Source organism: Bombina bombina, chromosome 7, assembly GCF_027579735.1.
Source record: "Bombina bombina isolate aBomBom1 chromosome 7, aBomBom1.pri, whole genome shotgun sequence".
Classification (NCBI taxonomy): Eukaryota; Metazoa; Chordata; class Amphibia; order Anura; family Bombinatoridae; genus Bombina; species Bombina bombina.
In genome coordinates, this window is record NC_069505.1 from 484,825,904 (window position 1) to 484,851,439 (window position 25,536).

Consider the following 25,536-nt stretch of genomic DNA (forward strand, 5'->3'; position numbering starts at 1 on the left):
CTCCCCAACCTGTAAGACTTGCATCTGTTGAGATTATAGTCCAGGTCGGAAGAACAAAGAAGCCCCCTGAACTAAACGAGGGTGATCTGCCCACCATGTCAGAGAGTGTCGTATAATCGGTTTAAAGATATTAATTGAGATATCTTCGAGTAATCCCTGCACCATTGGTTCAGCATACAGAGCTGAAGAGGTCACATGTGAAAACGAGCAAAGGAGATCGCATCTGATGCGGCAGTCCTAAGACCTAAAATTTCCATGCATAAGGCTACCAAAGGGAATGATTGTGACTGAAGGTTTTGACAAGCGGATATCAATGTTAAACTTCTCTTGTCTGACAAGGACAGAGTCATAGACACTGAATCTATTCTAGAAACCTAAAAAGGTTACACTTGTCTGAGGAATCAATGAACTGATTGGTAAATTGATCCTCCAACCATGAACTTGAAGAAACAACACAAGTCGATTCGTATGAGATTCTTCGAAAATGAGAAGACTGAGCAAGTACCCAGATATTGTCCAATAAGGAAATACCAAAAAACCCTGTTCTCTGATTACAGAAAGAAGGGCACCGAGAACCTTTGAAAAAAATTCTTGGAACTGAGGCTAGGCCAAACGGTAGAGCCACAAAACTGGTAATGCTTGTCTAAAAAGAGAATCTCAGACACTAAAAGTGATCTGGATGAATCGGAATATGTAGATACACATCCTGTAAATCTATTGTAGACATATAATGCCCTTGCTAAACAAAAGGCAGGACAGTCCTACAGTAACCATCTTGAATGTTGGTATCCTTACATAACGATTCAATATTGATAGATCCGGAACTGGTCTGAAGGAATTGACCTTCTTTGGTACAATGAAGAGATAAAATAAAACCCCAGCCCCTGTTCCAGAACTGGAACTGGCATAATTACTCCAGCCAACTCTAGATCTGAAACACATTTCAGAAATGCTGAGCCTTTGCTGTGTTAACTGGGACACGGGAAAGAAAAAAATCTCTTAGCAGGAGGCCTTAACTGAAGCCAATTCTGTACCTTTCTGAAACAATGTTCTGAAACCAGAAATTGAGAACGGAATTGATCAAAATTTCTTTGAAGAAAACGTAATCTGCCCCATACCAGCTGAGCTGGAATAAGGTCCGCACCTTCATGGGTATTTAGGAGCTGGCTATAGGTTTTCTAAAAGGCTTGGATATATTCCAAACTGGAAATAGTTTCCAAACTGATACCGCTCCTGAGAATGAAGGATCAGGCTTTTGTTCCTTATTGTGAGGAAAGGAACGAAATGATTATGAGACCTAAATTTACCTTAGATTTTTTATCCTTTGGAAAAAAAGTTCCCTTCCTTCCAGAAACAGTTGAAATAATAATTTATTACCCTGGAAAGAAAGGGAAAGCAAAGTTGACTTAGAAGACATATCAGTATTCCAAGTTTAATCCATAAAGCTTTTCTAGCTAAAATAGCTAGAGACATATACCTGACATCAACTCTAATGATATCAAAAGATGGTATCACCAATAAAATTATTAGCATGTTATAGAATAATAATAATGCTATAAAATTATGATCTGTTACTTGTTGCGCTAAAGCTTCTAACCAAAAAGTTGAAGCTGCAGCAACATCCGCTAAAAATATAGCAAGTCTAAGAAGATTACCTGAACATAAGTAAGCTTTTCTTAGAAAGGATTCAATTTTCCTATCTAAAGGATCCTTAAATGAATTACTATCTGCCGTAGGAATAGTAGCACATTTAGCAGGAGTAGAGACAGCCCCAAACCTTAGGGATTTTGTCCCAAAAAACTCTAATCTGTCAGATGGCACAGGATATAATTGCTTAAACGTTTAGCAGGAGTAAAAGAATTACCCAAATTATTCCATTCCCTGGAAATTACTTCAGAAATAGCATCAGGGAGATTAAACACTTCTGGAATAACTACAGGAGATTTAAAAACCTTATTTAAACGTTTAGATTTAGAATCAAGAGGACCAGAATCCTCTATTTCTAATGCAATTAATACTTCTTTAAATAAAGAACGAATAAATTCCATCTTGAACAAATACAAAGATTTATCAGCATCAACCTCTGAGACAGAAACCTCTGAACCAGAAGAACCATTATCAGTATCAGAATGATGATGTTCATTTAAAAATTCATCTGAAAAAAGAGAAGTTTTAAAAGACTTTTATGTAAACTAGAAGGAGAAATAACAGACATAGCCTTCTTAATGGATTTAAAAAATAAAATATCTTATGTTTATCAGGAACACTCTGAAAATTAGATGTTGACGGAACAGCAACAGGTAATGTAACAGTACTAAAGGAAATTTTATCTGCATTAATAAGTTTGTCATGACATGCAATACAAACAACAGCTGGAGAAACAGATACCAAAAATTATAGCAGATACACTTAGCTTGGTAGCTCCAGCAGTAGACAGCGATTTTCCTGTAGTATCTTCTGACTCAGATGCAACGTGAGACAACTTGCAATATGTAAGAGAAAAAACAACATATAAAGCAAAATTGATCAAATTCCTTAAATGACAGTTTCAGGAATGGGAAAAAATGCCAAAGAACAAGCTTCTAGCAACCAGAAGCACTGAAAAAATAAGACTTAAATAATGTGGAGACAAAAGCGACGCCCTTATTTTTTAGCGCCAAATAAGACGCCCACATTATTTGGCGCCTAAATGCTTTTGGCGCCAAAAATGACGCCACATCCGGAACGCCGACATTTTTGGCGCAAAATAACGTCAAAAAATGACGCAACTTCCGGCGACACGTATGACGCCGGAAACGGAAAAGAATTTTTGCGCCAAAAAAGTCCGCGCCAAGAATGACGCAATAAAATTAAGCATTTTCAGCCCCCGCGAGCCTAACAGCCCACAGGAAAAAAAGAGTCAAATTCTTGAAGGTAAGAAAAAATGATTAATTCAAATGCATTATCCCAAATATGAAACTGACTGTCTGAAAAATAAGGAAAGTTGAACATTCTGAGTCAAGGCAAATAAATGTTTGAATACATATATTTAGAACTTTATAAACAAAGTGCCCAACCATAGCTTAGAGTGTCACAGAAAATAAGATTTACTTACCCCAGGACACTCATCTACATGTTTGTAGAAAGCCAAACCAGTACTGAAACGAGAATCAGCAGAGGTAATGGTATATATAAGAGTATATCGTCGATCTGAAAAGGGAGGTAAGAGATGAATCTCTACGACCGATAACAGAGAACCTATGAAATAGACCCCGTAGAAGGAGATCACTGCATTCAAATAGGCAATACTCTCCTCACATCCCTCTGACATTCACTGCACGCTGAGAGGAAAACCGGGCTCCAACTTGCTGCGGAGCGCATATCAACGTAGAATCTAGCACAAACTTACTTCACCACCTCCATCGGAGGCAAAGTTTGTAAAACTGAATTGTGGGTGTGGTGAGGGGTGTATTTATAGGCATTTTAAGGTTTGGGAAACTTTGCCCCTCCTGGTAGGAATGTATATCCCATACGTCACTAGCTCATGGACTCTTGCTAATTACATGAAAGAAAAGCCCTTTTTAGGGCTATAACTTCAGTCTTTTTTTTTTTTATTATTTGTAATTTTATTTGCATTTGCCTGGCTTTCAGCCTGTGTGTGAGGCTCACAGCATATACTGTGATTAGTGCCACCACTGATATCTGCTTAACATTAGTGTAAATTTAAACAACCAAACTTTTAAATAATTTTGCTAGTGTAATCTAATTTCATTTTCTATCAGGCCTGTGTGTCAGGCTTACACAGCATACAATGTTGTTTAATTGCTGTGCCAGCAGCCACCACTCATATCTGCTTAAAATTATTTTAAATTTAAAAAACAAAACTTTTAAATCATTTTGCTAGTGTAATCTAATTTCATTTTCTATCAGGCCTGTGTGTCAGGCTCACACAGCATACTGTGCTTAATTGCTGTGCCAGCAGCCACCGCTCATATCTGCTTAACATTATTTTAAATTTAAAAAACAAAACTTTTAAATCATTTTGCTAGTGTAATCTAATTTCATTTTCTATCAGGCCTGTGTGTCAGGCTTACACAGCATACAACGGTGTTTAATTGCTGTGCCAGCAGCCACCACTCATATCTGCTTAACATTATTTTAAATTTAAAAAACAAAACTTTTAAATCAGTTTGCTAGTGTAATCTAATTTCATTTTCTATCAGGCCTGTGTGTCAGTCTCACACAGCATATACTGTGGTTAATTGCTGTGCCAGCAGCCACCACTCATATCTGCTTAACATTATTTTAAATGTAAAAAACAAAGCTTTTAAATCATTTTGCTAGTGTAATCTAATTTCATTTTCTATCAGGCCTGTGTGTCAGGCTTACACAGCATACAATGTTGTTTAATTGCTGTGCCAGCAGCCACCAGTCATATCTGCTTAAAATTATTTTAAATTTAAAAAACAAAACTTTTAAATCATTTTGCTAGTGTAATCTAATTTAATTTTCTATCAGGCCTGTGTGTCAGGCTTACACAGCATAAGTTGTTTAATTGCTGTGCCAGCAGCCACCACTCATATCTGCTTAACATTATTTTAAATTTAAAAAACAAAACTTTTAAATCATTTTGCTAGTGTAATCTAATTTCATTTTCTATCAGGCCTGTGTCTCAGGCTCACACAGCATATACTGTGGTTAATTGCTGTGCCAGCCACCACTCATAAACATTATTGTAAATTAAAAAAAAAAAAAAAATGTAAATCATTTTGCTAGTGTAATCTAATTTCATTTTCCATCAGGCCTGTGTGTCAGGCCCACATCATATAGTGTGATTAATAGCTCTTTTTTCCACCACTTATATCTGGTGTAACAGTGTAATTTTTTTTTAAAACATTTTTTTTACATCAGTCCTCTTCTAGTGTTATTTAATATTAGTTGCCAGGCCAGCCTGGCTGCCATTAGTGCCAGCCTGTGTGTCAGGCTGCCAGCATATACTGTGCCTACTTCCATCCTCAGTGCCAGCCCACCACTCCTATCTGATGTAACATTAGTTTAAATTTTGAAAAAAAAACAACTTTTACATCAGTCTTCTAGTGTTCTTTAATTTTAGTTGCCAGGCCAGCCTGCCACTAGTGCCAGGCCTGTGTGTCAGGCTGCCAGCACATACTGTGCCTACTTCTATCCTGAGTGCCATCACTCCTATCTGTTGTAACATTAGTGTAACTTTTTTAAAAACAAACTTTTACATCAGTCTGCTATTGTTATTTAATTGCAGTTGCCTGTCTGCCAGCGTGTGTGCCAGGCCCACTTTCCAACTAGTGCCACAAATCATATTTGTTATAACAGTAGTGTAAATATTTAAAATAAAAACTTTTTGGACTGTGAATCATCAGTCTGCTAGTGCAATTGAATTGCAGTTGCCTGCCTGCCTGCCAGCGTGTGTGCCAGGCCCACTTGCCAACTAGTGCCACCAATCATATTTGTTATAACAGTATTGTAAATATTTAAAATAAAAACTTTTTTGACTGAGAAACATCAGTCATCTAGTGTAATCTAATTGCAGTTGCCTTCCTCCCAGCGTGTGTGCCAGGCCCACTTGCCAACTAGTGCCACCAATCATATTTGTTATAACAGTAGTGTAAATATTTAAAAAAAAATATTTTTTGACTGTGAAAGATCAGTCTACTAGTGTAATCTAATTGAAGTTGCCTGCCAGCCAGCGTGTGTGCCAGGCCCACTTGCTGCCAACTATTGCCACCAATCATATTTGTTATAACAGTTTTGAAAATATTTAAAATCAAAACTTTTTTGACTGTGAATCATCAGTCTGCTAATGCAATTGAATTGCAGTTGCCTGCCTGCCAGCGTGTGTGCCAGGCCCACTTGCCAACTAGTTACACCAATCATATTTGTTGTAACAGTATTGTAAATATTTAAAATAAAAACTTTTTTGACTGTGAATCATCAGTCTGCTAGTGCCATTGAATTGCAGTTGCCTGCCTGCCAGCGTGTGTGCCAGGCCCACTAGCCAACTAGTGCCACCAATCATATTTGTTGTAACAGTATTGTAAATATTTAAAATAAAAACTTTTTTGACTGTGAATCATCAGTCTGCTAGTGCCATTGAATTGCAGTTGCCTGCCTGCCAGCGTGTGTGCCAGGCCCACTTGCTGCCAACTACTGCCACCAATCATATTTGTTATAACAGTATTGTAAATATTTAAAATAAAAACTTTTTTGACTGTGAATCATCAGTCTGCTAATGCAATTGAATTGCAGTTGCCTGCCTGCCTGCCAGCGTGTGTGCCAGGCCCACTTGCCAACTAGTTACACCAATCATATTTGTTGTAACAGTATTGTAAATATTTAAAATAAAAACTTTTTTGACTGTGAATCATCAGTCTGCTAGTGCCATTGAATTGCAGTTGCCTGCCTGCCAGCGTGTGTGCCAGGCCCACTAGCCAACTAGTGCCACCAATCATATTTGTTGTAACAGTATTGTAAATATTTAAAATAAAAACTTTTTTGACTGTGAATCATCAGTCTGCTAGTGCCATTGAATTGCAGTTGCCTGCCTGCCAGCGTGTGTGCCAGGCCCACTTGCTGCCAACTACTGCCACCAATCATATTTGTTATAACAGTATTGTAAATATTTAAAATAAAAACTTTGACTGTGAAACATCAGTCATCTAGTGTAATCTAATTGCAGTTGCCTTCCTCCCAGCGTGTGTGCCAAGCCCACTTGCCAAGCCAACTAGTGCCACCAATCATATTTGTTCTAACAGGTTTGAAAATATTTAAAATAAAAACTTTTTTTACTGTGAATCATCAGTCTGCTAGTGCCATTGAATTGCAGTTGCCTGCCTGCCAGCGTGTGTGCCAGGCCCACTTGTCATTTCCAACTAGTGCCACCAATCATTTTTGTTCTAACAGTATTGTAAAAAAATTTTTAAAAAACGTTTTGGACTGTGAAGCATCAGTCAGCTAGTGTAATCTAATTGCAGTTGCCTTCCTCCCAGCGTGTGTGCCAGCCAGGCCCACTTGCCAACTAGTGCCACCAATCATATTTGTTGTCACACTTTTAATATTTAAAAAATAAACATTTTTGACTTTGAAACATCAGTCTGTTTTTTGGTGTCAGGCTCACAGCGTATACGGTGCCCACTTGCCCAGTGCCACCACTCATAATTTGTTTAATAGTATTGTAAGTGGACATTTTAAAAAAAAATGGCAGGCAGAGGCAGGCCACCCCGCAGGTGCCGTCGTGGTCGTGGTGCTGTGATTCCTTTAGACCATACAAATATGCACATTGTTCAGAGGCCAGGTGAGACGCGAAAAGTTCTGAGGAGGACCTAGTTGAATGGCTAACACAGGACACCAAATCTTCTACAGCTTCCGCTCCTAGTCCTCCTAACCTTGACACACCATCCACCTCCAGCTGTGCATTGGGCACCTCTCAAGTGACCAGTGCCACTCGCCCACCTGTCGCCACCACCAACACTAGCACCACAGCCGCTTCACTTGATCTGTCAGAGGAGTTATTGACACATCAGTTGGAAGAAATGAGTGATGCGCAACCATCATTGACAGAGGATGTAGATAACAGTGATATGTCTCAGTCAGGCAGCATTACAGACATGGAGGTACGGTGTGATGATGATGATGATGATGTTGTACCCGCTGCTGCTTCCTTTGTTGATGTGTCAGATACAAGTGAAGCGGTTGATGATGATGTGTCGGTGGATGTCACGTGGGTGCCTGCTAGAAGAGAAGAAGAAGAGGGGGAAAGTTCAGATGGGGAGACAGAGAGGAGGAGACGAGTTGGAAGCACGGGGAGGTCGTCGCAAGGAGCTAGTGGCACTGTCAGACAGCATGCATCGGCACCCGGGGTCAGCCAGACAGCACGCTTACGCCAATCAACGCATGCTGTTGTCACCACCAGAATGACGTCATCTCAGAGCTCAGCAGTGTGGCATTTTTTTGTGTGTGTCTGTCTCTGACAACAGTGATGCCATTTGCAACCTGTGCCAAAAGAAACTGAGTCGTGGGATGTCCAACACCCACCTAGGTACAACTGCTTTGTGAAGGCACATGGTCTCACATCACAAACGCCAATGGGAAGAACACATGAGTAGAAGCAGCACACAAACTCAAAGCCGCCATCCTCCTCCTGCTCCAGCATCTTCAGCCACGTCAACCACTGCTGTCCTCCTTGCCCCCTCTCAACCATCCTCCACTGAGTCTCTCTTACGTAGCAGTTCCTGGTCATCTGCCCACAGTCAGGTGTCTGTCAAGGACATGTTTGAGCGTAAGAAGCCAATTTCCCAAAGTCACCCCCTTGCCCGGCGTCTGACAGCTGGCTTGTCTGAACTCTTAGCCCACCAGCTTTTACCATACAAGCTGGTGGAGTCTGATGCTTTCAAAAAATTTGTATCTATTGGGACACCACAGTGGAAGGTACCTGGCAGAAATTTATTTTCACAAAAGGCAATCCAAAACCTGTACTCGATTGTGCGAAAGGAAGTAATGGCATGTCTGGCACACAGAGTTACAGGGATTAAAGTGCTAAGAATAGTACAACTTAACACAACCTAGTTACCATGGGTCCCAGACCGTATGTCTTGTTGTTATATTTGGTCAGGGTAATCAGGAAGGCCGTATAGACCTCCCCCGATAGGGTGAGTAACAGGTATTAAATTAATAAGAACAGTACTACTTAACACAACCTAGTTACCATGGGTCCCAGACCGCATGTCTTGTGGTTATATTTGGTGAGGGTAATCAGGCAGGCCGTATAGACCTCCCCCGATAGGGGGAGTTACAGGGATTAAAGTGCTAAGAATAGTACAACTTAACACAACCTATTTACCATGGGTCCCAGACCGCATGTCTTGTTGTTATATTTGGTGAGGGTAATCAGGCAGGCCGTATAGACCTCCCCCGATAGGGGGAGTAAAAGGGATTAAAGTGCTAAGAATAGTACTAATATAAACAAAACCTAGTTACCATGGGTCCCAGACCGCATGTCTTGTTATTATACTTTGTAAGGGTAATCATGCAGGCCATATAGACCTACACAGATAGGGGGAGTAACATGGATTAAAGTGCTAAGAATAGTACTAATGTAAACAAAACCTAGTTACCATGGGTCCCAGACCGCATGTCTTGTTATTATACTTTGTAAGGGTAATCATGCAGGCCATATAGACCTCCCCCGATAAGGGGAGTAAAAGGGATTAAAGTGCTAAGAATAGTACTACTAAACACAACCTAATTACCATGGGTCCCAGACCGCATGTCTTGTTGTTATACTTTCTCAGGGTAATCATGCAGGCCATATAGACCTACACAGATAGGGGGAGTAACATGGATTAAAGTGCTAAGAATAGTACTAATATAAACAAAACCTAGTTACCATGGGTCCCAGACCGCATGTCTTGTTGTGATACTTTGTCAGGGTAATCGTGCAGGCCATATAGACCTCCCCCGATAGGGGGAGTTACAGGGATTAAAGTGCTAAGAATAGTACTACTTAACACAACCTAGTTACCATGGGTCCCAGACCGCATGTTTAATTATTATACTTTGTCAGGGTAATTATATATCTAACAAATCTATCTATTTATCTTCCATCGATTCTATCTAACTATCAATCTATCTATATCTATCTATCAAATCTATCTATCTCGTGTCCGGACTGTTTTGAGACAGCCACTTGTGTTTTTGACAAATTTGAAGTAGGAGGACAGACCAATCACAGAGATTAAACTGCTAAGAATAGTACTACTTAAGACAACCTAGTTATACCAGTACCACCATGGGTCCCAGACCGCATATTTGGTTGTTATACTTTGCCAGGGTAATCCTGCAGGCCATATAGACCTCCCCCGATAGGGGGAGTTACAGGGATGAAAGTGCTAAGAATAGTACTACTTAACACAACCTAGTTACCATGGGTCCCAGGCCGTATGTTTTGTTGTTATACTTTGTCAGGGTAATCATGCAGGACATATAGACATCCCCCGATAGGGGGAGTAACAGGGATTAAACTGCTAAGAACAATACTACTTAACACAACCTAGTTACCATGGGTCCCAGACCGCGTGTCTTGTTGTTATACTTTGTCAGGGTAATCATGCACGCCATATAGACCTCCCCCGATAGGGGGAGTAACAGGGATTAAAGTGCTAACAATAGTATTACTTAACACAACCTAGTTACCATGGGTTAATAATGGAAACTAGAGGTAAATAACTGGCGCTAAACAAATAGCTAAGATTACACTACCTAAGGGTAATATTAAATCAATACCTATATAGTAAATATCTGTGGTCAAATACAACTCGTGATACAAAAAAATAACATTAATGTGAATTAACCTAGAAATGACAAGTGCACTTGCTACTTAGTGTCAATCCTTAAAATGTAAATAATAAAACTCTGTGGTCTAATCCGTGCTGTGGTGTGGGCTAAATTCTAACAATAGCCTCAACTAGTATTTTGATGCAGGCCAAAGGATACAATGTGTAAAAAAATTAATCAAAAAAAAGGTGTTATAGCGGTCTGCTAAGTGGAACAATAATAAAATCTGTTAAAGTGCCGGTTTATGCAAATAAATCTCTCTGACTATAGTTTAAAAAAACATAATTTATGCTTACCTGATAAATTCCTTTCTTCTGTTGTGTGATCAGTCCACGGGTCATCATTACTTCTGGGATATAACTCCTCCCCAACAGGAAATGCAAGAGGATTCACCCAGCAGAGCTGATATAGCTCCTCCCCTCTACGTCAGTCCCAGTCATTCGACCAAGAATCAACGAGAAAGGAGTAACCAAGGGTGAAGTGGTGACTGGAGTATAATTTAAAAGATATTTACCTGCCTTAAAAACAGGGCGGGCCGTGGACTGATCACACAACAGAAGAAAGGAATTTATCAGGTAAGCATAAATTATGTTTTCTTCTGTTATGTGTGATCAGTCCACGGGTCATCATTACTTCTGGGATACCAATACCAAAGCAAAAGTACACGGATGACGGGAGGGATAGGCAGGCTCATTATACAGAAGGAACCACTGCCTGAAGAACCTTTCTCCCAAAAATAGCCTCCGAAGAAGCAAAAGTGTCAAATTTGTAAAATTTGGAAAAAGTATGAAGCGAAGACCAAGTTGCAGCCTTGCAAATCTGTTCAACAGAGGCCTCATTCTTAAAGGCCCAAGTGGAAGCCACAGCTCTAGTGGAGTGAGCTGTAATTCTTTCAGGAGGCTGCTGTCCAGCAGTCTCATAGGCTAAACGTATTATGCTACGAAGCCAAAAAGAGAGAGAAGTAGCAGAAGCTTTTTGACCTCTCCTCTGTCCAGAATAAATGACAAACAGGGAAGAAGTTTGGCGAAAATCTTTAGTTGCCTGCAAGTAGAACTTGAGGGCACGAACTACATCCAGATTGTGTAGAAGACGTTCCTTCTTTGAAGAAGGATTTGGACACAAGGATGGAACAACAATCTCTTGATTGATATTCCTGTCAGTGACTACCTTAGGTAAGAACCCAGGTTTAGTACGCAGAACTACCTTGTCTGAGTGAAAAATCAGATAAGGAGAATCACAATGTAATGCTGATAACTCACAGACTCTTCGAGCCGAGGAGATAGCCATTAAAAACAGAACTTTCCAAGATAACAATTTTATATCAACGGAATGAAGGGGTTCAAACGGAACACCCTGTAAAACGTTAAGAACTAAGTTTAAACTCCATGGCGGAGCAACGGTTTTAAACACAGGCTTGATCCTAGCTAAAGCCTGACAAAAGGCCTGGACGTCTGGATTTTCTGACAGACGCCTGTGTAACAAAATGGACAGAGCTGAAATCTGTCCCTTTAATGAACTGGCTGATAAACCCTTTTCTAAACCTTCTTGTAGAAAGGACAATATCCTAGGGATCCTAACCTTACTCCAGGAGTAACGTTTGGATTCACACCAGTATAGGTATTTGCGCCATATTTTATGGTAAATCTTTCTGGTAACAGGCTTCCTAGCCTGTATCAGGGTATCAATAACCGACTCAGAAAAACCACGTTTTGATAAAATCAAGCGTTCAATTTCCAAGCAGTCAGTTTCAGAGAAGTTAGATTTTGATGTTTGAATGGACCCTGTATCAGAAGGTCCTGTCTTAGAGGTAGAGACCAAGGCGGACAGGATGACATGTCCACTAGATCTGCATACCAAGTCCTGCGTGGCCATGCAGGCGCTATTAGAATCACAGATGCTCTCTCCTGTTTGATTTTGGCAATCAATCGAGGAAGCAGCGGGAAGGGTGGAAACACATAAGCCATCCCGAAGTTCCAAGGTGCTGTCAAAGCATCTATCAGAACCGCTCCCGGATCCCTGGATCTGGACCCGTAGTGAGGAAGTTTGGCGTTCTGGCGAGACGCCATGAGATCTATCTCTGGTTTGCCCCAACGTCGAAGTATTTGGGCAAAGACCTCCGGATGAAGTTCCCACTCTCCCGGATGAAAAGTCTGGCGACTCAAGAAATCCGCCTCCCAGTTCTCCACTCCCGGGATGTGGATTGCTGACAGGTGGCAAGAGTGAGACTCTGCCCAGCGAATTATCTTTGATACTTCCATCATTGCTAGGGAGCTCCTTGTCCCTCCCTGATGGTTGATGTAAGCTACAGTCGTGATATTGTCCGACTGAAACCTGATGAACCCCCGAGTTGTTAATTGGGGCCAAGCCAGAAGGGCATTGAGAACTGCTCTCAATTCCAGAATGTTTATTGGAAGGAGACTCTCCTCCTGATTCCATAATCCCTGAGCCTTCAGAGAATTCCAGACAGCGCCCCAACCTAGTAGGCTGGCGTCTGTTGTTACGATTGTCCAGTCTGGCCTGCTGAATGGCATCCCCCTGGACAGGTGTGGCCGATAAAGCCACCATAGAAGAGAATTTCTGGTCTCTTGATTCAGATTCAGAGTAGGGGACAAATCTGAGTAATCCCCATTCCACTGACTTAGCATGCACAATTGCAGCGGTCTGAGGTGTAGGCGTGCAAAAGGTACTATGTCCATTGCCGCTACCATTAAGCCGATCACCTCCATGCATTGAGCTACTGACGGGTGTTGAATGGAATGAAGGACACGGCATGCATCTTGAAGCTTTGTTAACCTGTCTTCTGTCAGGTAAATCTTCATTTCTACAGAATCTATAAGAGTCCCCAAGAATGGAACTCTTGTGAGAGGAAAAAGAGAACTCTTCTTTTCGTTCACTTTCCATCCATGCGACCTTAGAAATGCCAGAACTAACTCTGTATGAGACTTGGCAGTTTGAAAGCTTGAAGCTTGTATTAGAATGTCGTCTAGGTACGGAGCTACCGAAATCCCTCGCGGTCTTAGTACCGCCAGAAGGGCACCCAGAACCTTTGTGAAGATTCTTGGGGCCGTAGCCAATCCGAATGGAAGAGCTACGAACTGGTAGTGCCTGTCTAGGAAGGCAAACCTTAGATACCGGTGATGATCTTTGTGAATCGGTATGTGAAGGTAAGCATCTTTTAAATCCACTGTGGTCATGTACTGACCCTTTTGGATCATGGGTAAGATTGTCCGAATAGTTTCCATTTTGAACGATGGAACTCTTAGGAATTTGTTTAGAATCTTTAAATCTAAGATTGGCCTGAAAGGTCCCTCTTTTTTGGGAACCACAAACAGGTTTGAGTAGAACCCTTGTCCTTGTTCCGACTGCGGAACCGGATGGATCACTCCCATTAATAACAGATCTTGTACACAGCGTAGAAACGCTTCTCTCTTTATCTGGTTTGTTGACAACCTTGACAGATGAAATCTCCCTCTTGGGGGAGATAATTTGAAGTCTAGAAGGTATCCCTGAGATATGATCTCTAGCGCCCAGGGATCCTGAACATCTCTTGCCCAGGCCTGGGCGAAGAGAGAAAGTCTGCCCCCCACTAGATCCGGTCCCGGATCGGGGGCTCTCGGTTCATGCTGTCTTTGGGGCAGCAGCAGGTTTCCTGGCCTGTTTGCCCTTGTTCCAGGACTGGTTAGGTTTCCAGCCTTGCCTGTAACGAGCAACAGCTCCTTCCTGTTTTGGTGCAGTGGAGGTTGATGCTGCTCCTGTTTTGAAATTCCGAAAGGGACGAAAATTAGACTGTCTAGCCTTAGCTTTGGCTTTGTCTTGAGGTAGGGCGTGGCCCTTACCTCCTGTAATGTCAGCGATAATTTCTTTCAAACCGGGCCCAAATAAAGACTGCCCCTTGAAAGGTATATTAAGTAATTTGGACTTAGAAGTAACATCAGCTGACCAGGATTTTAGCCACAGTGCCCTACGTGCCTGTATGGCGAATCCTGAGTTCTTAGCCGTAAGTTTGGTTAAATGTACTACGGCCTCCGAAATGAATGAATTAGCTAGTTTAAGGACTCTAAGCCTGTCCATAATGTCGTCTAGCGTAGATGAACTAAGGTTCTCTTCCAGAGACTCAATCCAAAATGCTGCCGCAGCCGTAATCGGCGCGATACATGCAAGGGGTTGCAATATAAAACCTTGTTGAACAAACATTTTCTTAAGGTAACCCTCTAATTTTTTATCCATTGGATCTGAAAAAGCACAGCTATCCTCCACCGGGATAGTGGTACGCTTAGCTAAAGTAGAAACTGCTCCCTCCACCTTAGGGACCGTTTGCCATAAGTCCCGAGTGGTGGCGTCTATTGGAAACATTTTTCTAAATATTGGAGGGGGTGAGAACGGCACACCGGGTCTATCCCACTCCTTAGTAACAATTTCAGTTAATCTCTTAGGTATAGGAAAAACGTCAGTACTCGCCGGTACCGCAAAGTATTTATCCAACCTACACAGTTTCTCTGGTATTGCAACGGTGTTACAATCATTGAGAGCTGCTAAGACCTCCCCTAGTAATACACGGAGGTTCTCCAATTTAAATTTAAAATTTGAAATATCTGAATCCAAACTGTTTGGATCAGAACCGTCACCCACAGAATGAAGCTCTCCGTCCTCATGCTCTGCAAGCTGTGACGCAGTATCAGACATGGCCCTAGTATTGTCAGCGCACTCTGTTCTCACCCCAGAGTGATCGCGCTTGCCTCTTAGTTCTGGTAATTTAGACAAAACTTCAGTCATAACAGTAGCCATATCATGTAATGTTATCTGTAATGGCCGCCCAGATGTACTAGGCGCCATAATATCACGCACCTCCCGGGCGGGAGATGCAGGTACTGCCGCGTGAGGCGAGTTAGTCGGCATAACTCTCCCCTCGCAGTTTGGTGAAATTTGTTCACATTGTACAGATTGACTTTTATTTAAAGTAGCATCAATACAGTTAGTACATAAATTTCTATTGGGCTCCACCTTGGCATTGGAACAAATGACACAGATATCTTCCTCTGAGTCAGACATGTTTAACACACTAGCAATAACTTGCAACCTGGTTATAATCTTTTTTAGCAAAAACGTACTGTGCCTCAAAGAGGTACTAAACGATTAAATGACAGTTGAGATAATGAACTGAAAAACAGTTATAGCATCAACTTTAAAACAACACAACTTTTAGCAAAGGTTTTGTTTCCCATTAGTAAAATAACAATAATTAAATTTGAAATAAAAATTACAGAGCAACGTTTTTATTCACAGTCAATATAAAATTCTCACAGCTCTGCTGAGAGAATATACCTCCCTTCAAAGAAGTTTGAAGACCCCTTAGATCTGTCAGAGATGAACCGGATCATGCAGGAAATATAAGAGTAGCTGACTGGAAATTTTTGATGCGTAGCAAAGAGCGCCAAAAACGGCCCCTCCCTCTCACACACAGCAGTGAAGAGAAACGAAACTGTCACAATTAAAGCAAACAACTGCCAAGTGGAAAATAATGCCCAAATATTTATTCACTCAGTACCTCAGCAATGTAAACGATTCTACATTCCAGCAAAAACGTTTAACATGACAAATACTTATTAAAAGGATTAGTGACCTTTAACAGAGTAGTTCCGGTGAAATACCATCCCCAGAATACTGAAGTGTATACATACATGTCATTATAACGGTATGGCAGGATTTTTTCATCAATTCCATTCAGAAAATAAAACTGCTACATACCTCAATGCAGATTCATCTGCCCGCTGTCCCCTGATCTGAAGCTTTTACCTCCCTCAGATGGCCGAGAACAGCAATATGATCTTAACTACTCCGGTTAAAATCATAGTAAAAAACTCTGGTAGATTCTTCTTCAAACTCTGCCAGAGAAGTAATAACACGCTCCGGTGCTATTGTAAAATAACAAACTTTTGATTGAAGTCATAAAAACTAAGTATAATCACCATAGTCCTCTCACACATCCTATCTAGTTGTTGGGTGCAAGAGAATGACTGGGACTGACGTAGAGGGGAGGAGCTATATCAGCTCTGCTGGGTGAATCCTCTTGCATTTCCTGTTGGGGAGGAGTTATATCCCAGAAGTAATGATGACCCGTGGACTGATCACACATAACAGAAGAAATATATATATATTTAATACTAAACATTAATATATAAATGTTGCTGACTGTTATAGAAAATTAAAACACACACTAGGGACGTCTCCCTTAAGTGTAATAGGCAAGAAACAAATATTGGCTCCAAATAGAATAAATATATCACACGTATGTCTGATATAACAAAGTTCCTGTATGATGGGAAAGTCACAGTTTTATAACTAGTAAGGTACCTTACTGAACTCGGAGTAATGGGAGCTGGCAGCTCGACCGTATGTTAATTCCTTGTGCTTTCTTCGGCGTCTGTGTTTGACGGGGTATTTCGCGGCTAAACAACAAGCCGCCCACTTTCGTAATGATTGGCGGTTTGGGCCACACACCCTTTCTTTGATAGGCCGGATGGATCCTCGTACTGAGTGAGTGTGACGGTACCTCTGATGATAGGTGTAGCAGTCTGGTCAATGTCACAACGTGCCTGTGAACCTTAAATAAGGTGGAAGTGTTCCTTAAAAACTGCACTCCAAGCAGTCTTAGCAGCAGGATAGGACAACTAGTGTTGGCGCTGATCAGATCCCTGGTCCTCAAGTGGCAGTTGACTTTGTTAGTCCACAAGAGGGGGCTGGATCGCAGCTGTTAGTGTCGTATAAGTCTCGTAGTGTCCCAATAGTAAAAACAAAATCACTGGAGTAAATTCTACGCGTTTCACCCCAGGAGGGCTTTATCAAGATACTCCAGGTATATTTGGTATCTTGATAAAGCCCTCCTGGGGTGAAACGCGTAGAATTTACTAGAATTTACTCCAGTGATTTTGTTTTTACTATTGGGACACTACGAGACTTATACGACACTAACAGCTGCGATCCAGCCCCCTCTTGTGGACTAACAAAGTCAACTGCCACTTGAGGACCAGGGATCTGATCAGCGCCAACACTAGTTGTCCTATCCTGCTGCTAAGACTGCTTGGAGTGCAGTTTTTAAGGAACACTTCCACCTTATTTAAGGTTCACAGGCACCTTGTGACGTTGTGACATTGACCAGACTGCTACACCTATCATCAGAGGTACCGTCACACTCACTCAGTACGAGGATCCATCCGGCCTATCAAAGAAAGGGTGTGTGGCCCAAACCGCCAATCATTACGAAAGTGGGCGGCTTGTTGTTTAGCCGCGAAATACCCCGTCAAACACAGACGCCGAAGAAAGCACAAGGAATTAACATACGGTCGAGCTGCCAGCTCCCATTACTCCGAGTTCAGTAAGGTACCTTACTAGTTATAAAACTGTGACTTTCCCATCATACAGGAACTTTGTTATATCAGACATACGTGTGATATATTTATTCTATTTGGAGCCAATATTTGTTTCTTGCCTATTACACTTAAGGGAGACGTCCCTAGTGTGTGTTTTAATTTTCTATAACAGTCAGCAACATTTATATATTAATGTTTAGTATTAAATATATATATATTTTTTAAACTATAGTCAGAGAGATTTATTTGCATAAACCGGCACTTTAACAGATTTTATTATTGTTCCACTTAGCAGACCGCTATAACACCTTTTTTTTTATTAATTTTTTTACACATTGTATCCTTTGGCCTGCATCAAAATACTAGTTGAGGCTATTGTTAGAATTTAGCCCACACCACAGCACGGATTAGACCACAGAGTTTTATTATTTACATTTTAAGGATTGACACTAAGTAGCAAGTGCACTTGTCATTTCTAGGTTAATTCACATTAATGTTATTTTTTTGTATCACGAGTTGTATTTGACCACAGATATTTACTATATAGGTATTGATTTAATATTACCCTTAGGTAGTGTAATCTTAGCTATTTGTTTAGCGCCAGTTATTTACCTCTAGTTTTCATTATTAACTCTATTTCGAACTACTAAGGAGGAGTAGTTTTTATAACTAGGCTTTTAGGATTACAGTTAGCGCCAACCCTTATTCTTACCACTTACTAGTTACCATGGGTCCCAGACCGCATGTTTTATTATTATACTTTTTCAGGGTAATTATATATCTATCAAATCTATTTATCTTCTATCGATTCTATCTAACTATCAATCTATGTATATCTATCTATCAAATCTATCTATCTCGTGGCCGGACTGTTTTGAGACAGCTACTTGTGTTTAGGACAAATTTGAAGTAGGAGGACAGACCAATTATCTTCTTCCATCACCCTGTTCCAAAAATGCAGGCCATTTAGACCTCCCCCGATAGGGGGAGTAACAGGTAGTAAACTGCTAAGAATAGTACTACTTAACACACCACGGGTCCCAGACCGCATGTCTTATTGTTATACTCTGTCAGGGAAATTATATATCTTTCAACTCTATCTATTTATCTATCAAATCTATCTAACTATCAATCGTATCTATCAAATGTATATTGCATCTATTGATCGATGTAATTCGTATCTATAAAATGTATATTGCATCTTTTGATCTATGTAATTCGTATCTATCAAATGTATATTGCATCTTTTGATCTATATAATTTGTATCTATCAAATGTATATTGCATCTATTGATCTATGTAATTTGTATCTATCAAATGTATATTGCATCTATTGATCTATGTAATTTGTATCTATCATATGTATATTGCATCTATTGAGCTATGTAATCTATGTATCTATCTATCAAATCTATCTATCTCGTGGTTGTGCAAATGGACTGTTTGCGGTTGTTTGCGGTGCGTTACACGGAGAGTTTGGTCTGTCACTGTGAAGCGGGCGTAACCCTTACACTACCTGATCGATACAACATCATAACTGATGTTTTAAAGCACGTTATTCCAAACAATTTAGGAATGTTAGGTGATTTAGGCCCTTTATGGGTTAAAAGCAGACTCTGCATCAACTATGTAATTTTACATGGGAGTTTTGCCATGGATCCCCCTCCAGCATGCCACAGTCCAAGTGTTAGTACCCTTGAAACAACTTTTCCATCACTATTGTGGCCAGAAAGAGTCCTTGTGGGTTTTAAAGTTCGCCTGCCCATTGAAGTCAATGGCGGTTCGCGAACAGTAGCGGAAGTTTGAGTCTGCCGTTCGCGAACCGAAATTTTTAGGTTCGCAACATCACTACCTCTAACGCAAAACTCGTAATCTAGGTGAGAGAGAGGACAGAATCCTTTAGAGGCAAATGCAGAACCAGATTGATTTGCATACAATAGGAGATCCATACAAGGACTTCAAAGTTGTGCTACGGGTACAGCAATTGACAATTTGCACAATATAAATTTGAATTGGACTGCAGAATTAAAGGAACTAGTACTCTCTAAAGGATCTCAAGTAGCAGAAGTGAGGACAGTTCCAGAATGCTCCATTATATAGAAAAGGATTAGACGGATAATACAAATTAATGCACCACAAATAAATGCTGTGAATAATACTGTAAAAAAAACAAAAAAACAACAACAACCTCAGAAATAGTGGTGGTAGAAAGCATGAAAATAAAATACCCCAAATAACTAAAGTATGAGAAAATGACCTTAATCTCCTGGACTTTTAGGAAACATTCCCCGCCCGCAAAGAGGTGAAGAATAGAGAAATTGCTATAGACTGTGACACAATGCATGAGAGAAGCTCACAAGCAGGAGGTGGGAAAAGAGTTAACCCCTGCAGTGCAGAAGAGTCCTCAGTCCCCCCCCCACCCCCGCAATGAAAACCATCATCACAAATGATAGTCGGCAGTGTGACTCAGGAGCGCAACTAAATTAGAGACTGTGTAGTAGGGGAACGCACGTGCAATGCAAGATGTAAAACTGTGCTCCTAAAAGAAACACAGAAGTGTGCCTGCTGGGCTTATTAAAGTATCCTAGTACAAAAAAATTAAAAAACATTTTGCCAAAAAAAAAAATACTTTGCCACCGGTGACCTCAGAAACTTTACATCCCTACACATGTTTCCCTTAAAGTCCCCTAGAGTATAATTAAATAGTGATGTAACTGTCTAAAACCTTAGTCTCTAGCTATGATGAACTACTACCTGCTAATAGCCTGCGGGCTGTGAGAGTGCATACATTGAAGTAGTACTTGCCTGAAACTGCACCCAATCTACTGAGCTTATCCCCTGCAGAATGCCTGCATCCAGTAGAAAGCCCATCCAGTGCTGTGTACGTCACAGCAGATGATCACTTTAAGAAATATCTCATACACCCAACAGGAGGTGGCCAGAGGACCAGTCCCTGCCACGCCTATGGCAGGCTTGTGACTAGCTCCTTTACTGGGAGTAATTGTGTCACTACCCTATACTCCAATAACCCTCTGTCTTTCTGTAGCAGCTCTCTGAGGGTAAAATGGGCCTCAAATCGATCTGATGACACCTGATGACACCTTTCTATTTAGAATCTAGAGCACCTGAATTCTTCACCAACCTCCTCAGAGGCAAAGATTAAACGGGCCTATCAGTACATTGGGAGGGATGGAATACTCTTGGAGTTTTGGAAAATCTTTGCCTCCTCCTAGTGGTCAGGAGTAATGAACTTGTGGACTCTCACCACCTTACGAAATAAATTTTATTTTATGGAAAAATTAAAATTCATATTTAAATTTCCAGGAAACAAACTATAACTCACGCAGTAGAAATAGTAATTAAACTACACTACACATGTAAATAACCTAGTGAAATTCTTACGTGTAATTCAAACATTAAAAGTGTGTTGTTTTCCTTATAACAGAATGAGTTGCCACGCCTCTTCTAGTGGGCTGAACAGGGATATTCAATGAGTATTGACCAAAGTCGTCAAGTTCCGGCCCTATTTACCCTTCAAAATCATCCAAACACACTCACCACCTTTCATATAATAAAAGGCACCAGAAGCGATACCTTGCTACAAATTGGCCGCAGCACCTTTATTAAATACATAAAAACCATTAAAAGAAGCTATAAATAACCACTTTATAAATAACCATATATATAACTGCTGTCAAAGAGTTTTTCTGATCAAGTGACCTGCTGCTTTTCCTGCTAAGCCCCTTAAGTATGGCATCTTTACACTCCACCCACTTTTCCATATTTCACCCACCCACCAAAGAGGGCCTCTTCCTCCCTCAGGTCAAAGTCCCCTCAAGATTGAGCTCCGCTCCTTCCAGGGACCATCTTGACCTAAGTCGTCAAGTTCCGACCCCATTTACCCTTCAAATTCATCCAAACACACTCACCACCTTTCATTTAATAAAAGACACCAGAAACGATACCTTGGTACAAATTGGCTGCAGCACCTTTATTAAATACATAAAAACCATTAAAGAACCTATAAATAACCACTTTATAAATAACCATATATAACTTTGTAATTAAAACTTTATCATGATCAAATATCACAATACCATAACTGGACAATAAAGCGGTGCTAGTTCCCCTATTATTAACATGGCCGTCATACCTCTGGACCCAAGCCAATACTTGTTGAGCCCGTTAAAACCTTAATTACACTTGACACTAGGGAACCCCTTGGCCCTAGAAATCCACCATTAGCACTCCCACCCCTTGGAGAGGCAAATTTTAAAACCCACTTACTTGGCCATATTACTTTTATTACTGGGAGCGAACTAGCACCCCTGCCAACGACTGGCCTAATTCCATCAGCCCAGTCCCGCAAACCCCAACAACTCCTTCAAAGCCTCCTTTAAGTCCAGAACAAAAAGTTGCAGGCCAAACTGATTGAGATGAACCCCATCCTCCAAATAAAATTCCCCAAGTCCCACCTCTTCCAGGTCAGGATGATATGCCACAGCATCCTCAATCCGCCTGATAAAAGATCCTATCAATGCTAACTTTCCTCCTGCTTTTTTCCAACCTAACATGATCCCATGCTGCCCTCCAAACCAACCTCGGGAGCATATTAGACCATACAATTTTCAAGGTAGGGTGAAGGTCTTGTAGTCTCCCCAAGTCCCTTTCAATTGTCCTCACCAACTACCTCTGGGACATAAAACCTAAATCATTTCAACCCGCGTGCACTAGCAATATTTCAGTGGGCGGAAATTGCTTACAATAATCAACAAACATTATTAACAAACGTTCCCAATGGAGACCCCTAACTTCAAACCATTTTACCTCCCACTGATAAACAGAACACCCCAACTGTAGGCCGTCCACTTTTCGTATTGCCGCATTCCTGGCCCAGTATATGAAGGAGTGCCCCATCACCCAAATGCTCTTCACACCTAAAACACAAGATACACAAAACAAGTAGAATAACTCGGTATCACACTCTCAAATCAGGGTGAATGTGCACACAATATTTATCAGATCCCCATATCCCAATGTTTTTAACCACTGTGTGACTCAAACCTAGTGCTGAAGCTTCCATAGCGGCCACAATTTGAAAGGAATGGGAACCAAACTCAGATGGGGACAAAGTCAACTGCTCCAGAGCTTTCACCAACATCGCTCGAAACAGGAACTGCGACAGGAAAGACCCATAACGGTGAATAAATAACGGGTCACCCTGTCGAGACTGTAAACTCAAAAAATGCATCAAACCTTTACAGGAACAAACCTCCTGACCACTAGGAAATAGCACCATACTCCTCCCTTTACCACACTAATCAGTTTTTCTTTTTCTCAAAAATATATCAACCCTGAAATCGATACCCTGTTTTCCTGGAACAAAGCTGAGCCATTGAACTCACCCAGGAACCTCACCCATACCTCCAAATCGTCCTTAATCTCCCTGGATAGTCTAACAAAGTGATGAGGCCTAGTCACCTTGGCTGTAGCCAAAGACAGTCTCCTGCAAAAGACTATCCTAATAGGGATAACCCTGCATGCAAAATTTATTTTGCCCAACAGTGACTATATGTCTCTCAGTCACCTAAGATCACGAAGCGTTGAATGATGCCCACCATATCAATTTTTTCAAGGGGGAATCTGCACTTCATCGCTTCTGAGTCATACCCAGAAAATTAAGAGCTGTCACCGGACCCTCTGACTTTTCTTTGGCAATTGGAACACCAAAATCCCTCGCAACTTGATAACAAACATCACATAACTCCAAGCAGACTTCTGATCCAGCCATGCCTACAAACAAAAAAATCGTCTAGGTAGTGCACCATTGACTTATGGCCTGACTGGACTCGCAGCACCCACTCTAGGAATGTGCTGAAACACAAAGAGGGAGCACGAGATAGAGCATCCCATGGAAAAGCAGAAGTCTACATAATAGGAACCATTGAAGTAACATCCTAACAAGTAGTGTGACGTAGGGTGAACCGGGCACAGCCGAAAAGCTGCCTCAATGTCGATCTTGGCTAGCAAGGCCAAAGGACCTGCTTCTCTCACCAAACAGATTGCCAAATCAAAAGATGTATACAACACGAGGCAAGCTCTTCCGGTATTCCATCATTCCCGAACCCCCTTTTGGGAAAGACAGATGGTGGATCATTCTGAACTTTCCAGGATCCTTCTTAGGAACCACCCCAAGTGGGGAGATGCATAAGTGGAAAAAAGGAGGCTCTTTAAAAGGGCCAGCCATACGCCCTAATGCCACCTCTTTATCAAGTTTTTCCTGGACAACCCCAGGCCATTGCCTAGCTGATTTAAGATTCCTCCTAAATTGCTCAACCTCTCCTGTAGATGGGATCTGAAAACCAAACTCTAACCCATGCCATAACAACGATGCTTTGTCTTCTGTTTAGCGTACCTGGCGAGCCACCACTCCATCGTGCTTACCTTCACCAGGGTTGCCCCCTTTGTCAGGCAGCTCAATGTTTCCCCTGGATTTACCCTTGTGGAAGCACTTAGAGAAGGAATGAGAGCCTCCACAACCTGAGCACTCATGTCTAAACTTGCAGGAGGCCCACTATTTGAATAACTTCTCAATGCATGCAAAACAGAAACCTTCTTTAATCGTTGACGGCAATCCCCCTGAGGGTTGGCTGCCGGCCCCATTCCGAAAGGGCTGCGCGGTCCAAAGGGGGGGGGGGTCATGATTTTTAGCCACAGGCCCATGTCCCTATCATCCCACCGCATCTGTGGCTTAACCGATAGGCGTTGCCGAAACTGCTCATTATATGCCCACCAGGCCATCCCCCCATTCATCCCCCTGCGCAGCTGCAATCTCATCGAGATAGCAAAAGAGCTCTGCACCCAGGTCAATGAACGTTTCTGTCAACACACTGGCGTAGATCACAAATGCCTGAAAGGAGTTGGTGAAAGTTTTAGCAACTTTCTGTAACGCCTCGTACGCTCTTTTTCCTCCTCCTTTGACAATCCTTCTTGGAATCCTCTGGGATTTCAAAAGACTGATATCTTAAGCTCAGGTCCCCAGACACCTTAGCCATGCCACCATCAGGAGCTACCAAAAGTACTGCTCGACCCACTAGCAACCCTCACCTCAGGGTCCCCTTGACCCATCAAATTCACCACACCAGGTAAATTGTTTCCTACTGAAGCTGCAGGAGGTACCCATGCTCTGGCTACTGCAGGGACCCCTACAGACCCAGATACCTCAATCATGGCCAGCAGGTCCCATAAACTCACCACTATGGTCCCAGACACAGAATCCCCAGCACATACACTCACACTCTCGTGACCCCTAACCCCATGTCCCACCACATCAGCCCCACACGCACCTGTCCTTGCACCTCCATCCTGTGTGGGCTGAACCAGGATGGCCTCAGTCGTTGAACTCTGCAACCTATGGAACCCACTTTTGGTTGTTCAGTATATCCTCCACCATTAGCAGTCCCGGCAGCTGCCCCCCTACCCGCCCCCTCGGCTGATACAGCCGCCAAGTGTGGTCCTGTAATAAAGGAAAAAGGGAAACACCCTCCACCTGCATCAACACCCCATCACTCCTCTGCCTGGGCAAACAAGCCGTAGGACCACCCCTACCTCTCTTCGGCGCCGTAGCACCTGTTCCACCCCCAACCCAACATCTTCTGACCCATATTTTCTACCTCTAGATGGCAACCCACACCCTCTAGGCCTCGTAGGCCGTCTAATTCCAGGCAGTCCCCTTTGTCATGTGCAAATTAACCCTGCCCACGCTGGTCAAAAGGTATGTACCCAAGTCCCAGGCCGTACTCAACGCAGCCTCCTGGTCCATCAC